The sequence below is a fragment of the Littorina saxatilis genome, linkage group LG1 (genome assembly GCF_037325665.1).
Source record: "Littorina saxatilis isolate snail1 linkage group LG1, US_GU_Lsax_2.0, whole genome shotgun sequence".
In the NCBI taxonomy this organism is placed as follows: Eukaryota; Metazoa; Mollusca; class Gastropoda; order Littorinimorpha; family Littorinidae; genus Littorina; species Littorina saxatilis.
This window is the reverse complement of record NC_090245.1, coordinates 25641585-25666521: the sequence shown is the minus strand read 5'-3', so window position 1 is coordinate 25666521 and position 24937 is coordinate 25641585. Positions and strand designations below refer to the sequence as shown.

General features: G+C 42.7%; 1 protein-coding gene across 1 annotated transcript in view; it reads left to right on the top strand.

The window, feature by feature from the left end:
* Positions 1-5545: 5545 nt before the first annotated feature.
* Positions 5546-24937, top strand: part of LOC138965536 (carbohydrate sulfotransferase 1-like) — a gene marked incomplete at its 3' end in the record, with an annotated part of 47648 nt that continues 28256 nt past the window's right edge. Inside the window, 1 exon segment of the mRNA XM_070337728.1 lies at positions 5546-5737.

Sequence of the window (24937 nt, the reverse complement as noted above, 5' to 3'; positions counted from 1 at the left end):
AAATATTGATGACCTTGGAATTGATAGGCTATTTTTAGATTTCTGACCAAAAATCGCCAAAAACATGACAAATTGTCTTTTTTCTAGCCTAAACTGTGAAAGATTTAAAGACAAGTATTGAAGACAAAAGATACAATGAGATATTGGCAACAACATCTGTTCTCATTGTTGTACCAAATTATTGATTGTTAATGCATTTTTTTTATATATTTTTTTTTATATCATGATCCTTCATATATATCTATTTCAAATTAAATCTTTCAGTAAACACCTCCAGATGTTACTAATTCATACCAATATACTTTATTGAAATTTAGCAACACCAATATAGAGAAAGACACACTTAACTGATAAGCTGCATTCAAAATTATCACAACACTTCTTTCGACACACACACACACTTTTTGGAATCCTGCTGCTAAAGCTGAACAAACACATTTCACAGCAATATGCAAGCATTCATTCTTGTATTCAACAAACATGTAAGTATGCACTCTTCTTTCGATATGGCATTTTCTGGAAAAGATTTTGTGTTTGAGTGTTTATGGAGTAGTTGTATTTCTGGATAGGGAGTCAAGATACAAACAACAACAAAAACATATGCTGATCGTACATGTACAATAGTGAACAATAATTATATAGTGCATATTTTGTCAAAGTGTTGGTGTCAGAAATATGCACTAATTCACTGCCAGTATGATCGTTTTGACTATTGATTGAACAATTCAACACATGATAGTAGTACCCATTAGCTTGGATTGGCAGGTTTTGGAAAGAACATATTTAATGGCAGAAAATGTGTATTGGGACCGTGAGACCTTTCATCACTTGCCTGAACATTATTATTCCTTGACATAGTTAAGGTTAATAAGGGTTGGCGGTCAATAAACCCCTCAGTGGATTTGTTTCCAAAAAAAAACCATCGTCAACTGTATTTTTTTTTTTTTTTTCGCCTTACGCGACTTTTTTTTTTTTTATTCAATTAATAAAACACAAAATAACAAACATGGTAACTGTATTTTCTGTTTGCACACATACTCTCTCATTTACATGCGGTTCAGAAAAAATGCATTTTTTTTAGTTTTTGTGGATTTCACAAAGCGTACCGATTAAACGGCAACGCGTGTCCTTCGTCGGAATTTCGTTCAACCGTTGAAGATAGGAAGACAGTTATGGAACAACAAAGATGCACAACAACAATGTAAACAATATTTCTTCTCACACTTATATACAAATATTGATCAATGATGCCTAATGAATAAATGCGCTAATTTTAGATTTCTGACCAAAAATCGCCAAAAACATGACAAATAGTCCTTTTTCTAGGCAAAACTATGAAAGATTCAAGGAAAAGTATTGAAGACAAAAGATACAAAGGGATATCGGCAACAACATCTGCTCTTATTGTTGTACAAAATTGTTGATTGTTATTGAATGGTTTCCGTTTTTGTGGATTTCACAAGGCGTATCGATTAAACGGCAACCCGTGTCATTCGTCCGAATTTCTTTGATGCTGCGTCTAAACTATTGACAATGGAATGATATATTATGTGAACAGATAATGCGTACATTATCACTTTTAAACATCTTTTGTTATCACACATTTACATCAAAATCGTGACAGGTCTTGGTATAAATGTTACAGTATATGTGATTTGTTCGCAAATTTCGAACAATTACGAAAATACATACTCGGAAAAGTGAATGAAAATCCAGGACAAAATTTCCAACGCCCTCGTTGGGGCCCCAAAACACTGTAATGGGTGGGTCCCATTGTGGTGCAAAAATAGAAAACAATTCTATTCACATTACAGATAGTCAGTAGTTGATAACGTCAAATGACACAGTCATGATTACTCAAAACTCATCATCGCTCTCAGCAAATGCATCAAAGTCAACTTCTTCCTCTTCTTCCTTGTTCTCCTCTTCTTCACAACCACCATCGACCAGAAGATCAATCAGCGACACAGGTAGAATAGGCTTGAGGGACCACACGGGTTCCAGCACACTGTCGGCATGTTTACTCCATCCCTGCCCCTGGTCGTAAGGTTTGGGCCTCTCCAGAATGCCTTCACAAGCACGCTTGTACAGGACAACGCGGTGGTTTACGCGCTGAATGTGCGGCATTAGAGCAGATTGGCAGGGAGGCATGCGAGCTAGATCGACCGTAGACTTGGACGTTAGTTTATCATGCTCTCCCACGAGCCACATTAACTGAGGTCTCACGGCTGTGATTGTACATCATGCATGTGAACTGTTCCAACTGCTTCGCCACCCGAGGCGTGACATCCCAGTCGTCACCAAGCTGCCTGAACGCCATGTGAAACCTGGGGTTCTTCTCCTTTTTCCTTTGAAGGCACTGGTGCAGTCCTCTCCGCTGTACACACAGAACCCAAGAAGAATGGCACAATAGTCATACCCCAGGGACGCTGCAAGCTCAGAGAGGTTGATCAGTCGCCGATGCTTGGTCGATGGAAAACACCAAACGTTTTGTCTTTTCGCTCATATCTGTGTCTTCCTTGCCGGCCATTACCAGGCTGAGAAACCGGACGATGTCAGGAGGAAGAAGAGATTCGGCAGTCAACTCCATGTCATTGGCTGTAGGCGGCCAAGGCAGATCTTTGGACTCTTTGAAAGCCCAAAGAATGAGACCTCAAAGAAGAAGTGCGATTTCTTGGTACTTGTTTGCACTTCCTAGAGAGTAAGCTTGTGCTAGGGCATCCGACACCGTAATGCTCGATATGTGCACCAACATGAATGAAACTGCAGCTCCTTTGTCTCGATCGACCTTTGAGAAGCTGATATTTTCATTGATCGGGTGCTTCTGTAGACGTTTGAAGAGTGTCTGATTCTGATAGTTCGGGTTCTCGTATCCGTTCCTTTTCAGTTCCTCAACATAGAGCAAGCGCAGAGAAGACAATTGCAGTTCTTCGTTTTGATGGACAACATGAACTTGAATTTGTTACAATACCGAGGCGAAAGCCTTCTCACGGGCGGCTGAAAAACCTACATCCTCAGAATCTGGTGGTTCTGCTGCATTATGAAATTTGAGCTCGTAATTGAAGAACTGTGTGTGGAAAGTTTTGAAGCATGATGGATGGTGCTTGGCTTCTCCTGCGAAAAGGTCCTTTCCTTTGACATGTCAATTGAGTTGCAGAAGTCCCATTTGTTCGGCCCTTGACTCGATCTGTTGTCATGCATTTTCTTTGTTTTTGTAAGAAGAGAATGTTTCAGTTCGCTCAGTTCTACGATCTGCACTTTTTATTTCCAACTTCTCACAAAATATACACTCTGGTGGAAATAGGGGTCCGTAGAAACATACCGAAGTCGATTTTCGAGGCAAGTGATGTTGTAGGAACAGTACTTTGGTCTCTTTTTCTTTTCGGCATGGTGCTTCTCTTGTTTCATTTATATAACAACCGTTTATCTGGAATGGAAACAACTGCTCATAGCTAGATAATACCAACAAATAGTAAACATTGAAATTATCATTCAATATAAATACATAAATGACAATGGAATACAAAGGTTACGTTCTGTATTCGAGTAGGAGACACTAGCCCCATTCGACCAGAGCTAATCCTGAATTCAACAACGTTAAACAGCAAAAAGTAAAATTCCCTTTCCCCTGGATAGGATGCCAGTCTATCGCAAGGTTAACCCCAAGCATGCTGCTGGTACCTATTTATACACCAAACAGTAAACCGTAATATTTAATATTGTATTTCTTCACATCATTATCGTGTATTTGTGGATAACTACAGTTAAAATTGGACGAATGACACGCGTTGCCGTAAATCGGTACGCTTTGTGAAATCCACAAAAAGTAAACAAATGCAATAACAATCAACAATTTTGTTCAAACAATGAGAACAGATGTTGTTGCCAATAACCCATTGTATCTTTTGTCTTCAATACTTGTCTTTGAATCTTTCATAGTTTTGCCTAGAAAAAAGACAATTTGTCATGTTTTTGGCGATTTTTGGTCAGAAATCTAAAAATAGCCTATCAATTCCAAGGTCATCAATATTTGTATATAAGTGTGAGAAGAAATATTGTTTACATTGTTGTTGTGCATCTTTTTTGTTCAATAACTGTCTTCCTATCTTCAACGGTTGAACAAAATTCCGACGAATGACACGCGTTGCCGTTTAATCGGTACGCTTTGTGAAATCCACAAAAACTAAACAAAATGCAATAACAATCAACAATTTTGTACAATAATGAGAACAGATGTTGTTGCCAATATCCAATTGTATCTTTTGTCTTCAATACTTGTCTTTAAATCTTTCATTGTTTAGGTTAGAAAAAATACAATTTGTCATGTTTTTGGCGATTTTTGGTCAGAAATTTAAAAATAGCCTATCAATTCCAAGGTCATCAATATTTTTATATAAATGTGAGAACAAATATTGTACACATGGTTGTTGTGCATCTTTCTTGTTCAATACTTGTCTTCCTATCTTTAACGGTTAAGGCTCTGGGCGGAATGGGGTACACTCTCTGTTGCTACCCGAGATTGCCACCCGGGGTGGTTCAGGAGCGTTAAAAGGGTACCAGGGACATTATTTCAAGGTGGCGAGATAGCTGACCGTTTTCAGCGCATATTTTACTATCAAGAAACAGCAATTAAAAAGATATCTCACGAGGGTGCTGGTAAGAGCTTCTCCACACCGGACTAGTTGTGTTGCCCCACACCCACATCCACTCAGCAGAGACGAGTTGCCCAGAGCGGTTCGCCACGGGTCGCTCGCAGTGCCGTTTCTTAGGGCAGTGCAGGAAAGCGGTCGCGAAGCACTCGGCGAGCGGCTTTGGTATATGCTCGCCCACCGCCCGCCGCGTTATCCAAGATGGCGGCGGTGTTTACACTGCGATGCCGTGTAGCGTGTTTCAATCTTCTCGGCGTGGTTTTCGACGTGACCCGAGGGATCCACCGCTTTTCAAGGTTCAGGGACTACCCCAGCTAAATTTCCCATCATAACTACATTTCTCTCTGACGATTTCACTGACCGAATCGTCTACTAGTTTAAAGCCATATGTACTCGATGACTATACACGCTAATTGCTTTACCAACAGCTGGAGACATGCTAAATTAAGTTCCCTGCAAAATATTGTGGTCTAGGACCCCTTCAATGTTGAGATATGTTAATTTTCATTTTGATCTGGATCGTCCTATTTATAGATTTGCCAACAGAGGTAGCGTTGACGCAAGGGAAATAACTCCGCGTCTTTGTTTACATCCAAAGTTTTTGAGACTCTAAAACAAGCTGTAATGCATGTATGGTCCGCGCATGGCGACATATCGTCATTACATGGTCTTATGGTGCGTTTGACATCGATTATGGGCACACTACACTTTGTAAACACGGGAGCGCGTACATATGCCTTTAAGAAGTACAACTTTTTTCATATCTCGCAGCAATCGTGCTTTCTTCGTCGCCATCGTGAAGCGATTTGCCTCGTTGTGAGCCCGTTGCATAGACCAATCCAGAGCGACTTTTCTCTGAGCGGGCTATTGTGATTCTGAGCAACGCATGGCTGATTCACGCGCGCACACTGCCTGCGAGGTGCAGTCTTCAGCGCGGTGTGTCGTTTTTGGTCAGTTTGCACCTTGGGGCGTTCCGAGGAGGTGTGCAGTGTGTGAGACTGATTAGGGGCTACTGGTTTGACCTACATTCGGTGTGGAGTGATTACTCTTCCCTCTGTGTTTACGGTTCGACGTTGTGCGCCTGAAAGGTACTGTGACTTCTTTGTTTATTTCTTCTTCTTCTTCTGCGTGCGTGCGCTGCTACTCTCACGTATAGCTCATTTGAAAACCCTATGATACTGGCTTGAATGTTCCTCTCAGTTTCAAAAACGTTCATTTCTTGTGCTGCGTTTTTCTCAGAATCGTTTCAAGACAATCAGACCGCTGTGGTTTCATTTGCAAGGGACATCAGTAATTGTTGCGGCGTTGATGCTAATCATGTTTTCGTATTGCCTACTTACAAACATCTGAGTTACAGTCTTCTGCAAGGCTTCACAACCAGTTATTATATTTTTTTTAGCAGTGACATAAATTCCTTTTGAACGCATGTTCTACACGGGCATTCCGGCGAATGGTGTTCTCACAATAGACTCCATATTCTGCATGACAAGACATCATTTATCGATTGCACATTGGATTTCCCTTCTTTGAGCCATGTGACGTCAGAGGCCGACAAAACTGACTTCATATTTAGGCGGCCAGACCAGACTACAAAATAGTGCATGTTTGTTTCCGTTCAATCGTAAAAATCTAAAAGGAGTTCTAATCACAATCGATCGATACATACTTTTTTTTGCATTGTTGACCAAAATATGACATTATACACAGATTTCGACAGTCATTGTTCACCTCGACCGCTAGCGCGGTCGCGGAGGAATACTGACTGTCTCGATCTGTGTAAAATGTCATATTTTGGTCAAAAATATTAATAAAGTAACTATAATAATGTAGCGTGGTTATCTGGTGATCAAGCGTAGTGTGAAGTTTGATAGAGAGAATGGTTTCCTTTTGAATTAAGTAGTCGGCTTTATGAACAAATACTTGATTTACAAACAATAATATTGATCCGCTTACCAAAAGACGATTTATTGAAAAGTAAAAGCAACGGTTGAAAAGTGTTAGAAAAGGGATGTGAAAAAAAACCACAACACACTTGAAGGTCGTATCTCAACTGATCTACTCGTAGGCAAGAGTGGGCTTTTTTTGTGTATGAATGTTGTTCAGCTTCCCCGCCATTCTGGCAGTCATACTCCGACTCTGGGGGATGCATGCTAACATAGTTGCATGTTTATTTGTTGTCAAGTTCTCAAGTCTTTTCGTCTTGCTTCTATCAAATGGTGTGTGTTGAAACTCAAGATCAACGTCCCAAATTCAAGGAATCAGTTGCAAGGTACCAAACCCTAATGTAACTGACTAGATCATATGAGTTTGACGTCCTCTTAGGGCCAATACTTGGTCTTTATTGTGACAGGTAGAGATAGATTGTTCTAGATGAGCGAACGTGTAGCAAAGATCTGTACGCGTACGTATAGATATTAGCAAGATCTAGATGTGGCACTTTTCAGCACGTGTACCGGAACGTGTACGGGTAACGTCATCAAATCTATTTTTTACGTCGCGCGTTTGCCAAGATCTGCAGTCTTGGTGGGAGAAAAACAACGTATGATTTGGAACATTGGAGAAAAAAAAGTGAGTCACGGGTGACGTCGTGTAGATCCTGGCAAACGCGTGACGTACAAACTAGATTCAGTGATGACGCTAATTAAAGCTCTTACCCGTACACGTTCCCGTACACGCGCTGAAAAGTTCCACATCTAGATCCGTCTAATTATGCAATGTGGACAGGAACAAAAAAAAAACCGCTACAGACATGCGAACAGTGTTGAGACTTGGCACGGTGTGTCAACCGATTCCGTTCATCCACCGGATGTTTCCGTTCATCCGCAGGATGTGTCCGTTCATACAGCCTCATTTTCGTCACTTGCTTCGGGAAAAACGTTGTGGTAAGTCGTGTGGGCAGCGCGCTTGTGTGATATTGAAAGAATAAGGTAGCGAAATGGTTGGGCTATGTGTACGATAAGTACCAAGGTGCTAGTGAATCCTAATAATAACACACGCGGGCCGAACGTGGCAAAATTGCCTGATTTTTTAACATTTTCTTGTTTTTCTCGCTCTGTTATCGAATCTGACCCCTGATTTGCACATGATCACCAAAACCATTGCCTGTTACGACATTTTGCTTGAACAGAAGTTTATAGAAACCCATGGCTTTTGTACAATCACTTGTCTTTTGAAAACATGTAGATTCCGTTCATACCCCATGTTTCCGTTCGTACAAAAGTGCATGTTTCCCTTCGTACGAAAAGCGTTTCCGTTCATACACATTCGTTAGATCAGAGTGAAACAGGCCCCCACTACAAGTTCTGTGTATTCCAATCGTCTTCAAATACCACAAAGTACGAATGCGTGTGATATTGGACCTATGTGAACCATAAGATTAATTGAATTTGCATAAAACAGTTTTGTGTCCGTTCGTACTGATTTTGACGGGAAAATGTGTCCGTTCGTACCACTTTCATCAAATTGTTTCGGTTCGTACGCTTTTCAGTAATGTGTTCGGTGACGAGCTTTCTGGGTGTTTTGGTAAGAACGAAGATTGATTTATGTAGTTTTGCTTGCTTTGCAGCACGGCAACTAAGACTGAACTAAGTAACATGTACATTTGTATTTACTCCTATCATGCCATTTGCTTCACCGGTGATAATCATGGGCAGAATTTAGATAAATCAAGAAAAAACATTATCCAGGCTCTATCAGTCCTTTTTACATTTAGTCAAGTTTTGACTAAATGTGTGAACATAAATGGGGAATCGAAACGAGGGTCGTGGTGTATGTGTGTGTGTGTGTGTGTGTGTGTGTGTGTGTCTGTGTAGAGCGATTCAGAGAAACGGTAACCTACTGGACCGATCTTCATGAAACTTTACATGAGGGGTTCTGAGTATGATATCCCCAGCATTTTATTTTTATTTTTAAAAATTAATGTCTTTAATGACGTCATATCCGACTTTTTCGATGGGTTAAAACCAGAACCATCTAACTGGATTTCCACCATTTTGAGAAATGGCCACTTGAAGATTTCAACCCCTTATAAAAAATAGTAAACACAGGATTGTAGCCCTCATATTTTACACACTTGACTTAGAGGAAACACTGGTCATGCACACTAGTAATCAATTTAATTGAACAACTTTTTCATATGCAAAAAAGGTATAATTTGTTCTGCTTCCAGAATACACTCCTGCTCTTTTCTCAGTTCTGGAGCTAGAAAAGCCCAGTGCACCATAGCTGCTTCTGACTTCCACACAGACCCCACTGTGGCCTGTGCTACAGCAGTCAGAAGCAGCCTCCTCACACATAGCATGTTCTGCTTCCAAGCAAAGCTTATACTGTACATTAGTTCAAATCGTTTTTCAAAGTTTATTACCGTCATAAACAAACAAATGTCAAGTCACTTGCAAAAATATCATCAAGGACTCATGTATTCATTCATTGTGTGGCCTAATGAACGCAACACGCATAAATAAAAATTAAATTGCCGGTACTTTTCATAGCGAAAAAAAAACACCTAACAAAAACAACACACACACAAAAAACTCTCTCTGAAATCATTACACTTTTTTTTTATTGTGTTTTTCAAGAAATCCCAACGGTAATCTTATGTTGTATCAGCTCATATCGTTTTGCGTTACGCACAAAACTACACACCCAATAACACTAACAACAAACCAAACGAACAAAGCAGCAAACAAGCAAGCAAACAAACAAATAAACACAAGGCTGAAGGCGCATTTTAACCACACAATGCCGGTCATCAACATCGAACGCAGAAGAAGAAGAAGAACCACACAATGCAAATGGTAACAAAATCACGAGCTTTAGATCCTGACTGCATGCTACTCTGTTCATTATCAAGAAAACAAATTGGCATTCTTACCTTATGTTGTACTTTCCTCTTCACAAAAATGTTGTGCACAAAGGTCGAAATAAATAATACACATTTTGCACTTTTAACAGTCGACCTCCTGTACTGCTTTTGTCTTAGCCGTTTGACCAGTTATTCCTGTGTAAAATTCATCTCTGAGTGTCTTCGCTTTTCGAACACACCTTTTCCCGTGGTCCCGGGTTGCAGAGTCTTTAAGTTTGGCTGAACTTCTTCTCATGAGGTGTCACATAGGATGCTTCCTTCATTGATGACAGAATTTTCTTTGTTGGGGTTCCATAAACAGATGGAAGAGATGCTGTGGTAGTTTCACCTAAAGGAGCAGTGTCTGACATATATACTACAAGCTGATGTGAATACACCTACAGGGTAACAGAAACTGTGGAAGCACACACAGGAGAAATATGTACAGGAGTTGGGTAGCTTGATTCATTTTTGAGGGGTGGAATCACAATCAGCAAGTATTGGAGTTGATGCATGACTCGAACAGGAGGATAACCCCCATTCACCATGTTCTCAAAAGGATCTTCGATTGAAGAAACAGCACAATCGTCATATTTTGGGGTCGATTTTGCCAATGGAGACGCATCAAAGTCATCAGGTTTCACTTTTAGCATTGGCAGAAAGGAGATTATGCAACCGTAATCCGTGAATCCGAAGGACAGTCTCCTGAAATGCATGGTGCTTCTTACTTGCCTGGACGGCCTGATTCATCTCCTTTCAAACAGCGTCTGCAAAAGACATGGATACTATGAATGTTATCTCCTTTGAACAGGCAATTACTACATGTACTTCTATTTTAAAATTATTAACCGATAATTAAAAAAAAGGTAATTGCCTCCGTATTATCGCTTCTGCGTTAAAACTTTGGATAGTTTTCGTGTTTCTATTCACACAAACAAATGAAACATTAGTACTTGATTACACTCTGACCACTCATGCTCATCAGTTTGACATTGTGATAATTAACCTCTGAATAACAAAATATATTAGAGTCAATTAAACTGACAAAATACCTCAACCAAATCATTCATCTATCCATCTTTACAAGCATACACAAATACTGTAAACACTCACTTACACATTTTTAATTTTTTAACAAACACTAAAGAGCTGCATGGATACACTACAACATTAAGGCATGAGCACATGCACACACCGTCACACACTCACACACACACACACACACACACACACACACACAAACACACACTGACACAAACAAACACACACGCGTGCAAGAACATTCACGCTGAAACAAACACATTTACCTGCCTGTGTTTTACAATTAGGAAAACAAAACACAAAAAGCTAGGAATCAGTTTGCAGATACAGGATTTAGACTGAATCAGAAGGTTAATCCCCTATATATTTAAAAAAGGAATCTGAATTTCAGCTTTTATGGTCTGTTCAAATGGGGAAAAACATAATACATGAAGATACTCACTTGAATCTGTGTCCTGACTCGAGCAACAGCCAAATTGACTGTGCAGCAGATGTAAAAATGGCAGAGAGCTGTTCTCTGTTCCAGTGTTTTCAGAAAGTGGACCATCCTTTTGTCAGTTTAGGGCACCCCCCCCCCCCCCACCCCACCCCACCCCCTTTACCACCAACCCCCCTCCCCGGCCCCAACCCCCTTATTACCACCCTCCTCCCTCAATATCAAGGGACTGCATCTTTCCCAATTCATTCTTCATTCACTCTTTATCACAGGAAAGTTAATTGTGTTTAAACCCTGTACATCCGGAGTCAGGAATTCGGATACTGACACTTGACAGGTGTCACTGACCTGTTTTAGTTCCCACAGTCTATCAAATTCCTTTTTCTGTCGACAGCAGACTCTACTACTGCTAGTTACACTATTCTGTGTGCTGGAGGAAATCCTACACCACACAGAAAGGGTCAAGACCAGATACCACTACCGCTAATGTGCGCTTATCTGGCTGCGCTGGGAACAGGAAAAATGACTGTGACACAGCAAGCAGAAGAGGTCAGGTGACGATGGCTGCATCTGGCTCGCAGTGAAACACTCCCCTTTCCCCACAGGCCTCAGTAGCAGAACAGACTAAACTGAACTTAGCACGTTCTGCTTCCAACCTGGATGGAGTTAGAGGGTTCTGCTTCCAAGATGAGCAGGAGAAATGCTTGGAGCCAGAACAAATTATGACTTATAAATACGCAATTATGCAAGATTTTCAAGAATCCTTTACAGAAAGTGAGAATCATGTTACCATAAGTCAAATAACTATAAAGTTGCAAAACAGGTTATTTTGAGGTAATTGGTTCTGGTTTTAGCCCATCGTTTTGTAAAAATTGAGGCCGCACTGTCACAACCTCATTACATTTAGTCAAGTTTTGACTAAATGTTTTAACGTAGAGGGGGGAATCGAGACGTGCGTGTGTGTGTGTGTCTGTGCGTGTGTGTGTGTCTGTGTGTGTGTGTGTGTGTGTGTAGAGCGATTCAGACTAAACTACTGGACCGATCTTTATGAAATTTGACATGAGAGTTCCTGGGTATGAAATCCCCGTACGTTTTTTTCATTTTTTTGATAAATGTCTTTGATGACGTCATATCCGGCTTTTCGTGAAAGTTGAGGCGGCACTGTCACGCCCTCATTTTTCAACCAAATTGGTTGAAATTTTGGTCGGGTAATGTTCGACGAAGCCCGGACTTCGGTATTGCATTTCAGCGTGGTGGCTTAAAAATTAATTATTGACTTTGGTCATTAAAAATCTGAAAATTGTAAAAAAAATATGTTTTTTATAAAACGATCCAAATTTACGTTTATCTTATTTTCCATCATTTGCTGATTCCAAAAACATATAAATATGTTATATTCGGATTAAAAACAAGCTCTGAAAATTAAATATATAAAAATTATTATCACAATTAAATTTTCCAAATCAATTTAAAAACACTTTCATCTTATTCCTTGTCGGTTCCTGATTCCAAAAACATATAAATATGATATGTTTGGATTAAAAACACGCTCAGAAAGTTAAAACAAAGAGAGGTACAGAAAAGCGTGCTATCCTTCTTAGCGCAACTACTACCCCGCTCTTCTTGTCAATTTCACTGCCTTTGCCATGAGCGGTGGACTGACGATGCTACGAGTATACGGTCTTGCTGCGTTGCATTGCGTTCAGTTTCATTCTGTGAGTTCGACAGCTACTTGACTAAATGTTGTATTTTCGCCTTACGCGACTTGTTATATTTAGTCAAGTTTTGACTAAATTTTTTAACATAGAGGGGGAATCGAGACGAGGGTCGTGGTGTATGTGTGTGTGTGTGTGTGTGTCTGTCTGTGTGTGTGTGTGTGTGTGTGGGGGTGTTTGTGTGTGTGTGTGTGCTGTGCGTGTGTGTGTGTGTGTGTGTAGAGCGATTCAGAATAAACTACTGGACCGATCTTTATGAAATTTGACATGAGAGTTCCTCGGTATGATATCCCCGGACATTTGTTTTCATTTTTTCGATAAATACCTTTGATGACGTCATATCCGACTTTTTGTAAAAGTTGAGGCGGCACTGTCACACTCTCATTTTTCAATCAAATTGATTGAAATTTTGGCAAAGCAATTTTCGACGAAGGCCGGACTTTGGTATTGCATTTTCAGCTTGGTGGCTTAAAAACTAATGAATGAGTTTGGTCATTAAAAATCGGAAACTCGTAATTAAAATTATTTTATTATTAAACGATCTAAAATTACGTTTATCTTATTCTTCATATTTTTTTTTCTTGTTGCAGTTTTATTTTAATGCCCATAATCAGTCAAACAAATATATCATCACACTTGCACCTAAGCTTAAAAGTAGCAGTCCTGCATACATATGTAATGTGTAAATGTTTCAGGTCACCATTTGTCCTGGCTTGAACATGCAATAAGAACACCTCTACACAAACACATGTACAGTCAACCGGCTAGGTGCTTCCCTGTAAGGCATATTTTTCTATGAATTAATCGATTTTTCGAAGACAGCAGCCAGGTAGTGGATCTTTAGTATATGTCCAAGCAGACGGTTGATCTTAGTACAACATCAAGGAAATATTATTTTTTAAAACAGATCCAACCACTAATTTAATTTAATTAATCATTAATGACTTCGGTCATTAAAAATCTCACAATTGTAAAAAAAAAATATTTTTTATAAAACGATATAAATTTACGTTCATCTTATTCTTCATCATTTTCTGATTCCAAAAACATATAAATATGTTATATTCGGATTAAAAACAAGTTCTTAAAATTAAAAATATAAAAATTATGATTTATAAAATTAAACTTCTGAAATCGATTTAAAAACAATTTCATCTTATTCCTTGTCCGTTCCTGATTCCAAAAACATATAGATATGATATGTTTGGATTACAAACACGTTCAGAAAGTTAAACAGAATAGAGATATAGAAAAGCGTGCTATCCTCCTCAGCGCAACCGCAACCGCGCTTTTCTGGATTGTTAATTTCACTGCCTTTGCCACGAGCGGTGGACAGACGATGCTACGAGTGTACGGTCTTGCGGGAAAAAAATGCAATGCGTTCAGTTTCATTCTGTGAGTTCGACTGAGCTTGACTAAATGTTGTATTTTCGCCTTACGCGACTTGTTGTTGTTGTTGTTGTTGTTGTTGTTGTTGTTGTTGTTGTTGTTGTTGTTGTTGTTGTTGTCAAATAATTTTATATCCGGTAAATCATTTCTTGCCACTCCCGAGAAATGAATACAGACAACAGTTCCACGAATAGAGTATTTTATTACCCTTAGTGTTTGGCAAACAAGCAGACCACCGTGAAGAAGTCACTCATTGGCTCAAGCAAACAAGCAGACCACCGTGAAGAAGTCATTCATTGGCTCAAGCAAACAAGCAGACCACCGTGAAGAAGTCACTCATTGGCTCAAGCAAACAAGCAGACCACCGTGAAGAAGTCACTCATTGGCTCAAGCAAACAAGCAGATTAGGTTCATATGGGTTGTGTTACTTATACAATTTGTCGGCATCTTCTCGTCTGCAGGGTTAAAAACACACATGGCTCAAGCAAACAAGCAGACCACCGTGAAGAAGTCATTCATTGGCTCAAGCAAACAAGCAGACCACCGTGAAGAAGTCATTCATTGGCTCAAGCAAACAAGCAGACCACCGTGAAGAAGTCACTCATTGGCTCAAGCAAACAAGCAGACCACCGTGAAGAAGTCACTCATTGGCTCAAGCAAACAAGCAGACCACCGTGAAGAAGTCACTCATTGGCTCAAGCAAACAAGTAGACCACCGTGAAGAAGTCATTCATTGGCTCAAGCAAACAAGTAGACCACCGTGAAGAAGTCATTCATTGGCTCAAGCAAACAAGTAGACCACCGTGAAGAAGTCACTCATTGGCTCAAGCAAACAAGTAGACCACCGTGAAGAAGTCACTCATTGGCTCTAGGGAACGAATCAAGGATCATGTGCACTTCTAAAAATCAAAACCAAAACATGAAAATAAAGAAATAAATAACAAATTAAACTCACATAAAACATCCCATATCTGGTCAAGCTTTTGAAAGGGAGAAGACCATCCCTGCACTTATGCACATACCAACAATCAGCATAATACCGGCCCCCGTGGCGCAGTGGTTAGCGCATCGGGCTGCGGGCCGGGAGGTCGTGGGTTCGAATCACATCAGGGTCATGTGGGTTTTTCGGGCTACGGTCGGCTCCTACCCAGAGTGGAAGTGCTATGACAGTAAGCGTAGAGTGCTGCCCTGTCACTTAGTCTCAAACCAAATTGGAACTCCAAAGCATCATTATAATCATCATCATCTCATTAATCATCCAAAATATAAATTGTCCTTGCTCTTGTGGCCCTTCATGCCCGGAGCTCTCATGGTGACCTTGGTCTCAGTGTTCCTGTTCCTTCCTTCCCTGAATAGTAGTTTTGCTGTCAGTCTTCAACGTGTGACGTTCTGGGGGGTCCACGGAGGGACGTGGTGGCGGTCTGCTCTCTGGAGGGGACGCTCACTCAGTCTGGCTCCGCGACTTAAAGTCAATGTCGTTTGTAGGTAGTGGGCTGCGTCCGTTAGCTCAGGACAGACCCACTACTGAACACCGTCAAAGTGACTCAGCAGAAGTGCAGTGTCATCTTCCGAGGGTAGCCTACCGCAGCGACCCGACATCCCCCCCCCCCCCCCTAGAGCGTCTGTAAAATCGACAAGTCTGGCAGCGGAACGAAATTCAGAGGTGGTTGGAGCAGCGAGTGCAGGGACGGGGCGGTGTGAGAGCACAACGGGACAAGGGAACAAGTGTAAAGACGAAGAAAAAAAAGAAGAAAAAAAGCCATGTTGTGCTTGAAATCCTTGAAAGTGCTTGAATTTGGAGGGGCCAGTTTCAAGGCCTTGAAAGTGCTTTAAAAATGGGCAAGATCCTTGAAAGTCCTTGAAAACTCTGATGCTGCAAACTGATAACACAACCACCCACAATAAACTATTGCAATGATTAATTATTTGATAACCTCAATGAAAAAGTTTAACAGTAACCTACAGTTCCTTTTGAGTCTGTCCGCTTCAAAACCATCGTCTGTCGCGGAACGCGATTCAGAAAATAAGTTTGTGTATTGCAGTGGTTTGCAGTGTTTAGTCATGTTTAGTCAATAATATTTATCCGATTTAATCGAGACCGGAAGGAGACGGCGCATGAAGGTACCGAGACCAGAAGGAGACGGCGCGTGAGAGTCTTCTTTAGTGACGTGTAAAAAGTCTCTCGCGTCACGTATAGCGCAGCCAATTATCAGGAGGCAGGTGAACGGCGATCTGGCATTCTGCGTTGAGACACGAGGACAGGCGCACGGGCAGGCAGACGAACGTCTTAATTCGCTGGTCAAGAAACAGCATGCTACGCGTGTCACATTAATAGCAGAATAACTTACGTCGAAGGGTGAGTAGCTCATTCAAGTCAAGCTTGCCAAAGCCTTTCTGATTTTCGCCTGAGCAGTCAACTCAGCTGGTAACCAAATGGCCAGCCGGGAGATTTCGCAACGGTCAAGTCGTTACCGCAAATATTTTCTTGTTGTTCTGTAATATCGTAATATGATGCATGTATCGTGTTATGTAGTTGTTGTGCAAGTGGAAGCCGTGATGTGGCGGCAACTTGAACGTTTGGATTAGAGCACTTTGGGCTCAGTTGTTTTATTTTGTTTAGCTGGTCACTGCGATGGGAGAAGGACCAGACCAGCCGCAGAACAAACCACTCAGTAAGTTCTATGATTGTATGAACCAATTATAGAGCTGAACCAAGGTTTGTTAATTGCAGACGTTCCGGGTTCCGGGTTCCGGGTTCTGGGTGAAGATGTCCAAGGACGTCGAGGCAGAGTATATTTACCGAACACTTCAAAGAACATGAACTGGATGGGGAAAACCGACGAGTCACGAGCAAGCATGGTTTCAACTGGGATCGACCTTTTCGTCATCTTCAGACCGTCAGGCGAACCAGTTCTTCAGAACTAATTTAAGTAACACTAAGGAAAAAACAGACGTGCTTGTTCTGTGTCTCTCGAACTCGTGTGATATGAATCGTGCGCGATGAACTAACTTTCCGAACTTTTCGAATCTTTTCTTTTTTTGATACACCATTCATCCATCGGAAAATAAACCGAAATTTATACTTCGTAGAATCCACCTATAAAGAATTGCGTTTGTTGTTGAGTTTTTTTAGCAATAAAACTCAAGTGTGGGAGTTTGAAAGTACTTCTACTTTTCTAAATCTTTCTTCCCCACATTCCGCTACAGTGGGGGCTCGTGTCCGGGATACGATTTTATGAGCTAGATCTTATTTTTTTTCTGTGTGGCCAACAACGCAAATTTTTGTAGGTGCGCGGAGGTTGTCTATCCTTACCCCATCGCAGCACAGCACGTCTGTTTCTTATGCATGATAGTTAGTCTGGAGTAGACTAGAGAAGCTATACATGTATGTTAGTTAATCTTGAGTAGATTAGTAAGCTAACACAAGAAAGCGGCGACTGCTCGGGCGAGGATTGGACGGCAACAGCAGCACTCTAAATTATATTTCTTTCACCCTACATCTTTTGAAGATAACGGTAAAGTACTAGTCGAACTGAACCCAAGCTCTTTTAGGTTGAACGAGGTTCAACAGGTAACTGGATCTAACTTGAGTAGAAGTTAGATCAGTGAACTAAGTTAGGTCGTACCAATTCGGAGTAGTTGAGACTACGACTAACCTAGTAGAGTAGAGATTTAAATTGAGTCAACATAACCAGAGTGAGGTGGTGTTAGGACTAATTTAAATCGAGGACGGTGTTTAGCTTCTTTGTTCAAAGGTTCAAAGTAAAGTCTATAATCCGTGGCGGTTGTAACTAATCAGTGTGAATTAGTGCAGCTGAAGTGTTATGTTGTATTGGTAATCTACGACAGGGTCGGGGTCACAATCAACATAAGTAGCAGTAGTTAGCAGCTTGGCTTGGAGTCAAGGTCACTTTCGTTAGAAGTAGGGTATTGTCTAACAGAGTGTCGAGGCTAGTCTACGGCTACAACAGTCAAACCTTGTATCGTCCGGGACGAACTAAGATTGACTGAGGCGAGGTATCTAGTGATCTTTTTTCTCCTACAGGTAAACCTTAGTGACATTTATTCTAGAGTAGAGTAAACATGCCCCGCCCACGTCAGGTAGCAGAGGTGGACTCGCCTCTAGTGGCATACCAGCGTGACGGCAACGTACTAGGCTTATCAGGTAAACCCTTAGCAGAGTATATCGAAAAACGCCGGCTCGAGGAGCTGGAGGAGAAGAAGAGAAAAGATAACCTGGAGTTGGAGGAGAGGAGACGGAGAGAAGCTCTCCAGGCTGAAGAGCGTAGGATCGCGGCAGAGAGAGAAGATAGGCGCGAGGAGCGAGACTTCGAACTGCGTCGTATCGAGTTGCAGAATCAAGCTGAAGGCAACCGCAACCAGAACGCTCGCGAGTTAGGCAACGATGCTGGTCCCGGGCATGAGAAATCAATCAAATTGAAGCTACCATATCTGGATGATAAAGATGATCTCGAGGCATACTTTCGTCAATTCGAAAGGGTAGCAAAAATCTCGAAATGGGATGATGATGATTGGGGAGCGCGACTAGGCTGCCAACTCAAAGGCAAAGCACGCGAGGCATATGCCAGATTGTCAGATGAAGAGGCAAAGGACTACAACACGGTAAAGGCCGCTATTCTGGAAAAGTTCCAGCTGACATCAGAGGCGTACCGGAAAAAGTTTAGGGGCGCCAAGAAAGAGGCTGGGGAAAGTGCAAAGGAAGGGTTGACGAGGATTCAACTGTATTTTGACAGGTGGGTGGAGCTAGCAAAGAGAGAGGGTAAAGCACATGACCCAAAAAGTCTGATCATCATGGAAAGGTTTCTAGAATGGCTACCCTTTGAACAAGCTCGGTTCGTGCGGGAGCGTAACCCGATCAATGTCGATGAGGCGCTCAAACACGCGCGCGTGTACGAGGAGTCGCGCGAATCGGAACATCGCCGGGCGATCCCTAATCCACCCAAAACAGTGCATAACCAACCCAACGGTGGATCCAAACCCCCCGCGAACGTGAGAACAGATAACTTCAGGTTCGGCAACGCATCGGAGGGACAGAGGTCGGGTCCCAGCGGTTGTTTTCTATGTGGCGGACCTCACCTGGCGCGTCAGTGTACTAAGAGCAAACCCAACAATAAGCCTAGCTCTGCATCAACGATCACATTGGCAGCGGTGGACGTTCAGGAACCACCCACAGTATGTGAGAAATGCTGTAACCTCGTATTTGAGCCGCAGTGTGAAGCTACCGTCGAAGGCAAGACGGTGAGAGCGATAAGGGATACGGGAGCTTCCGCTATCATTGTGGACAGCGAGATAGTTCCGAGGGAGAAGTACACGGGCGAAGCAAAGAGAGTAGTGTTAGCCGATTCCCGTGTGACTAGAGAGCTCCCGATAGCTGAAGTGGAGATGCGAACTCCATTTTTCAGTGGCATTACCAAGGTGTTGGTGATGGATAGGCCGGTGCATCCGGTGTTGATCGGTAACGTGAGGACCGATAGTCAAAATGTCGAGACAGGGGTGCCTTTGTTCCGAGCAAGAGCGGAGACTTGTGCTCCCGTAGTCACTCGACAGCAAGAAGCAAAAAGCAAGGAAAAGCCAGTGAAGGTTATTCCCAAGGAAACTCTGATAGGGCAGATCAAACCTGATGATCTGAAAGCTGAGCAACGAAACGACCCTGACTTGGTCAAGGCTCGCGCGGTCGCAGACCAGAAGATCAAAACAGGGACTCGTTACGTATGGAAGAAGGATATTCTGTACAGGGTCTACTCGTCCAAAGATACAGAATACAAGCAGGTGGTGGTGCCTAAAAAGTTTAGGGACGAAGTGATGGGTTTGGCGCATGATTCACCCATGTCAGGTCACTTAGGCGCTAGGAAAACCAGAGACAGAATCTGGCGAGACTTTTTCTGGCCAGGCATCTGCGGAGATGTGAGACGCTACTGTGCATCATGTGATGCCTGCCAAAGAAGTACTCCTAAGGGAGCAACTAGGAAGGTACCCCTCCAGAAAGTCCCGCTGATGAACACCCCTTTCGAACGCGTTGGTGTTGATATCATCGGCCCCATCCTACCTGCTTCGGCGCGGGGGCATCGGTACATCCTTACCATGATCGATCACGCGACTAGGTACGCGGAGGCCGTTCCGCTGAAAGACATCAGCTCAGAGACGGTCGCGGATGCTCTGTTTGAGATGTGGACGCGTTTCGGACTACCCAAAGAAGTGTTGACTGATCAGGGGGGACAGTTTGTAGGTGGATACATGACTGAAGTCAACAGGTTGCTAGGGGTGAAAGGATTGCGCACCAGTCCGTTTCATGCTCAAACCAATGGGTTAACAGAGAAACTGAACTCTACTCTCAAGTCAATGATGAAGCGTATGTGCCAAGAGCAGCCCAAGGAGTGGGATAAATTTATTCCCGCTCTACTGTTTGCATACCGCGAGGTGCCCCAAGAAAGCCTGATGTTCTCTCCGTTCGAACTCTTGTACGGGAGAGAGGTCCGAGGACCCATGCAGGTACTCAGGCAGATTTGGACTGATGACGAGTCCAGTGAAGAGTTGAGGACGACAATAGGTCACATTGTCGATCTCTCGAACAAAATAGAACAAACGTGCACTCTAGCCAGGGAAAACCTGAGCAAAGCCTCGCTCAGACACGCACGGGCGTACGATAAAAACACACGCCAAAGGCACCTGGCAAAGGGTGGCAAAGTTTTGATTTTGTTACCCGTGAAGCACAACAAGCTTCAGCTGACTTGGAAAGGACCTTACAAGATAGTTGATAGAGTGGGATCTTGCAACTATAGAGTACAAATGGGAAACAAGGTCAAGGTGTACCACGCCAACTTGCTGAAGTTGTACGTGGAAAGAACCGCGTCGGATGTTCCCGACGGAGCGGCCGTGAGATCGGCGGAACCCGCAGAAGAAGAAGTAGCAATTGTGATGCACGAGATGAGTGATAGCGAAGACGGTGGGCTGAACACCGACAAGATACCACTCATACCTCTCGCTCCAAAAGAAAAGTGGGATGATGTGGTCATTAACGCCGAATTATCTGTGGAAAAGCAGAAAGACTTGCGTAACTTGTGTCGCAGTCACCAGAAAGCTCTGAGTGATATGCCAGGCTCATGCCAGCTAGAAGAATGCGAAATCAAACTGTCTACCTCTGAGCCGGTGCGTGTGAAACAGTACCCAATTCCTCACTCACAGAGGGAAACAATCAAGAAGGAAGTGCAAACTATGGAAAAGATGGGGGTTATCGAACCTAGCGTGTCTCCATATAGCAGTCCGGTTGTACTGACGCAAAAGCGTGACGGTACAGTGAGATTCTGTATAGACTACAGAAAATTGAACAAGGTCACCGAGTTCGATTCTGAGCCAATTCCGGATGCTGAGCAAATCTTTGCTCGTCTGCAGCAGGCAGAGTACTTCTCAAAATTGGATTTGAGTAAGGGTTACTGGCAAGTGGGCGTTAAAGAAAAAGACAGAGCCAAAACCAGCTTCTCTACTCCAGGGGGCCAGTACCAGTGGACAAAAATGCCATTTGGACTGAAAACGGCCAGTGCCATATTCACTAGGTGTGTCAGAAAACTGCTCGATCCGTTAGGCAGGGAGGACGTAGAATTCTTCATGGATGACATCCTGATAGCAACCAAAACCTGGGAACAACATCTGGAGGCTTTGAACGCAGTGTTGGCGAGGCTTGAGGAGGTCGGCCTCACCGCCAAACCCTCCAAGTGTCACCTAGGATTCCGCGAACTTGACTACCTCGGTCACCGGATCGGTCATGGGAAAATAAGCCCAGACAATGACAAAACCGAGAAAATCAGAAGGGCGGAAAAACCTCGTACAAAGAAAGAGGTGCGTTCTTTCTTGGGCCTAGCGGGGTATTACCGGAAGTTTGTGCCTGACTTTGCTCGCGTGAGTGCGCCTCTCACAGACCTCACAAAGAAAGATCAGCCAGAGAAGATAGTCTGGACCAAAGAGTGTGAAACTGCTTTCACGACTCTGAAACAGTGTCTGACCAGCAAACCCATTCTGATACTGCCGGACAATAGCAAACAGTACGTGTTACGTACAGACGCATCCAACGAAGCGTTAGGAGCAGTTCTACTGCAAGAGCAAGGTGGCAACTTGCACCCGGTGGCTTACGCAAGCAAAAAACTGAACAGCGCCGAAAGAAACTACTCGACCATAGAAAAGGAGTGTCTCGGGGTGGTTTGGGGAGTGAAAAGATTCGAGCAGTATTTGTACGCCGAGCAGTTCGTGATTGAAACTGATCACCAACCACTCCAGTACTTGCAGAAGTCAAAAACTGAAAACGGCAGGCTTATGAGATGGGCTTTGCAGCTCCAGCAACACTCTTTCACCCTCAAAGTGATTCCAGGCAAAGACAATGTCGGAGCTGACTTTTTGAGCAGAGCCAATTATCAGTAGAGGAGTAGTAGTAAACTGAGAGGTGGTGAGCTTCCAGAGATGAATAGGATAGCAAGTGGAAAGGAGGTGGAGTATTTTCAGGGTTAAATGAAATAAAACTTATTGTCTGAGAAAGAGCTAAAACTAGTTTTCGCTTCAGAAGGGGGGGCCTTTGTCGCGGAACGCGATTCAGAAAATAAGTTTGTGTATTGCAGTGGTTTGCAGTGTTTAGTCATGTTTAGTCAATAATATTTATCCGATTTAATCGAGACCGGAAGGAGACGGCGCATGAAGGTACCGAGACCAGAAGGAGACGGCGCGTGAGAGTCTTCTTTAGTGACGTGTAAAAAGTCTCTCGCGTCACGTATAGCGCAGCCAATTATCAGGAGGCAGGTGAACGGCGATCTGGCATTCTGCGTTGAGACACGAGGACAGGCGCACGGGCAGGCAGACGAACGTCTTAATTCGCTGGTCAAGAAACAGCATGCTACGCGTGTCACATTAATAGCAGAATAACTTACGTCGAAGGGTGAGTAGCTCATTCAAGTCAAGCTTGCCAAAGCCTTTCTGATTTTCGCCTGAGCAGTCAACTCAGCTGGTAACCAAATGGCCAGCCGGGAGATTTCGCAACGGTCAAGTCGTTACCGCAAATATTTTCTTGTTGTTCTGTAATATCGTAATATGATGCATGTATCGTGTTATGTAGTTGTTGTGCAAGTGGAAGCCGTGATGTGGCGGCAACTTGAACGTTTGGATTAGAGCACTTTGGGCTCAGTTGTTTTATTTTGTTTAGCTGGTCACTGCGATGGGAGAAGGACCAGACCAGCCGCAGAACAAACCACTCAGTAAGTTCTATGATTGTATGAACCAATTATAGAGCTGAACCAAGGTTTGTTAATTGCAGACGTTCCGGGTTCCGGGTTCCGGGTTCCGGGTTCTGGGTGAAGATGTCCAAGGACGTCGAGGCAGAGTATATTTACCGAACACTTCAAAGAACATGAACTGGATGGGGAAAACCGACGAGTCACGAGCAAGCATGGTTTCAACTGGGATCGACCTTTTCGTCATCTTCAGACCGTCAGGCGAACCAGTTCTTCAGAACTAATTTAAGTAACACTAAGGAAAAAACAGACGTGCTTGTTCTGTGTCTCTCGAACTCGTGTGATATGAATCGTGCGCGATGAACTAACTTTCCGAACTTTTCGAATCTTTTCTTTTTTTGATACACCATTCATCCATCGGAAAATAAACCGAAATTTATACTTCGTAGAATCCACCTATAAAGAATTGCGTTTGTTGTTGAGTTTTTTTAGCAATAAAACTCAAGTGTGGGAGTTTGAAAGTACTTCTACTTTTCTAAATCTTTCTTCCCCACATTCCGCTACATCGTCTGCTACCAATTTGTCGTCGTTGACAAAAATCAAATCATTACGGGTTTTGTACATCGGCGTGCGGAAAGAGGATTTTAATAACCAACGAGTGTTTCATTGGGTGCTTGATTTTTTCATCAGAAGGTCTTGAAAGTCCTTAAAAAGTCCTTGAATTTTAGAACAAAAAAATGGTACGAACCCTGCTAATATGAATCCGCAAATTTCGTTCATAAAAAAAAACCCATCTTCACAGGGAGCATTTAAACTGTTAGATGTTGGTATGTGTTTCAGTCGAGGAATGATCTTATACCATATACAACCATGCTCAAACTTGACACGGTGAGTTGAATTGGGCGCATTGGATAAGACATCGGCCTCCTATGCGGAAGGTCGCGGGTTCGAATCCCGGCCGCGCCTGGTGGGTTTAGGGTGGATATTTTTTTTCCGATCTCCCAGGTCAACTTATGTGCAGACGTGCTATAGTGCCTTACCCCCCTTCGTGTGTACATGCAAGCACAAGACCAAAATATTAATGTGCAAGGAAAAGATCCTGTAATCCATGTCAGAGTTCGGTGGGTAAAAGAAACACGCAAATACCCAGCATGCTTCCCCCGTAATCGGCGTATGACTGTCTGAATGGTGGGATAAAAACGATCATACGCGTGAAAAACCCACTCGTGCAAAAAACCTTAGTGAACTTGGGAGTTTCAGCCCATGAACAAAGAAGAAGATGAAGAATTGCGTACACGGGAAGGAATGTGCCTTCCATTAAGCTCTTCTTACAAACCGTACCTATACATTAAGCTCTTCTTACAAACCGTACCTATACATTAAGCTCTTCTTATAAACCGTACCTATACATTAAGCTCTTCTTACAAACCGTACCTATACATTAAGCTCTTCTTACAAACCGTACCTATACATTAAGCTCTTCTTACAAACCGTACCTATACATTAAGCTCTTCTTACAAACCGTACCTATACATTAAGCTCTTCTTACAAACCGTACCTATACTAAAAGGTATAATTATGTTGTTTATGGCGCCTTTTCGGAGACGCTTTAAAATTCGACATTAAAGAAGTCC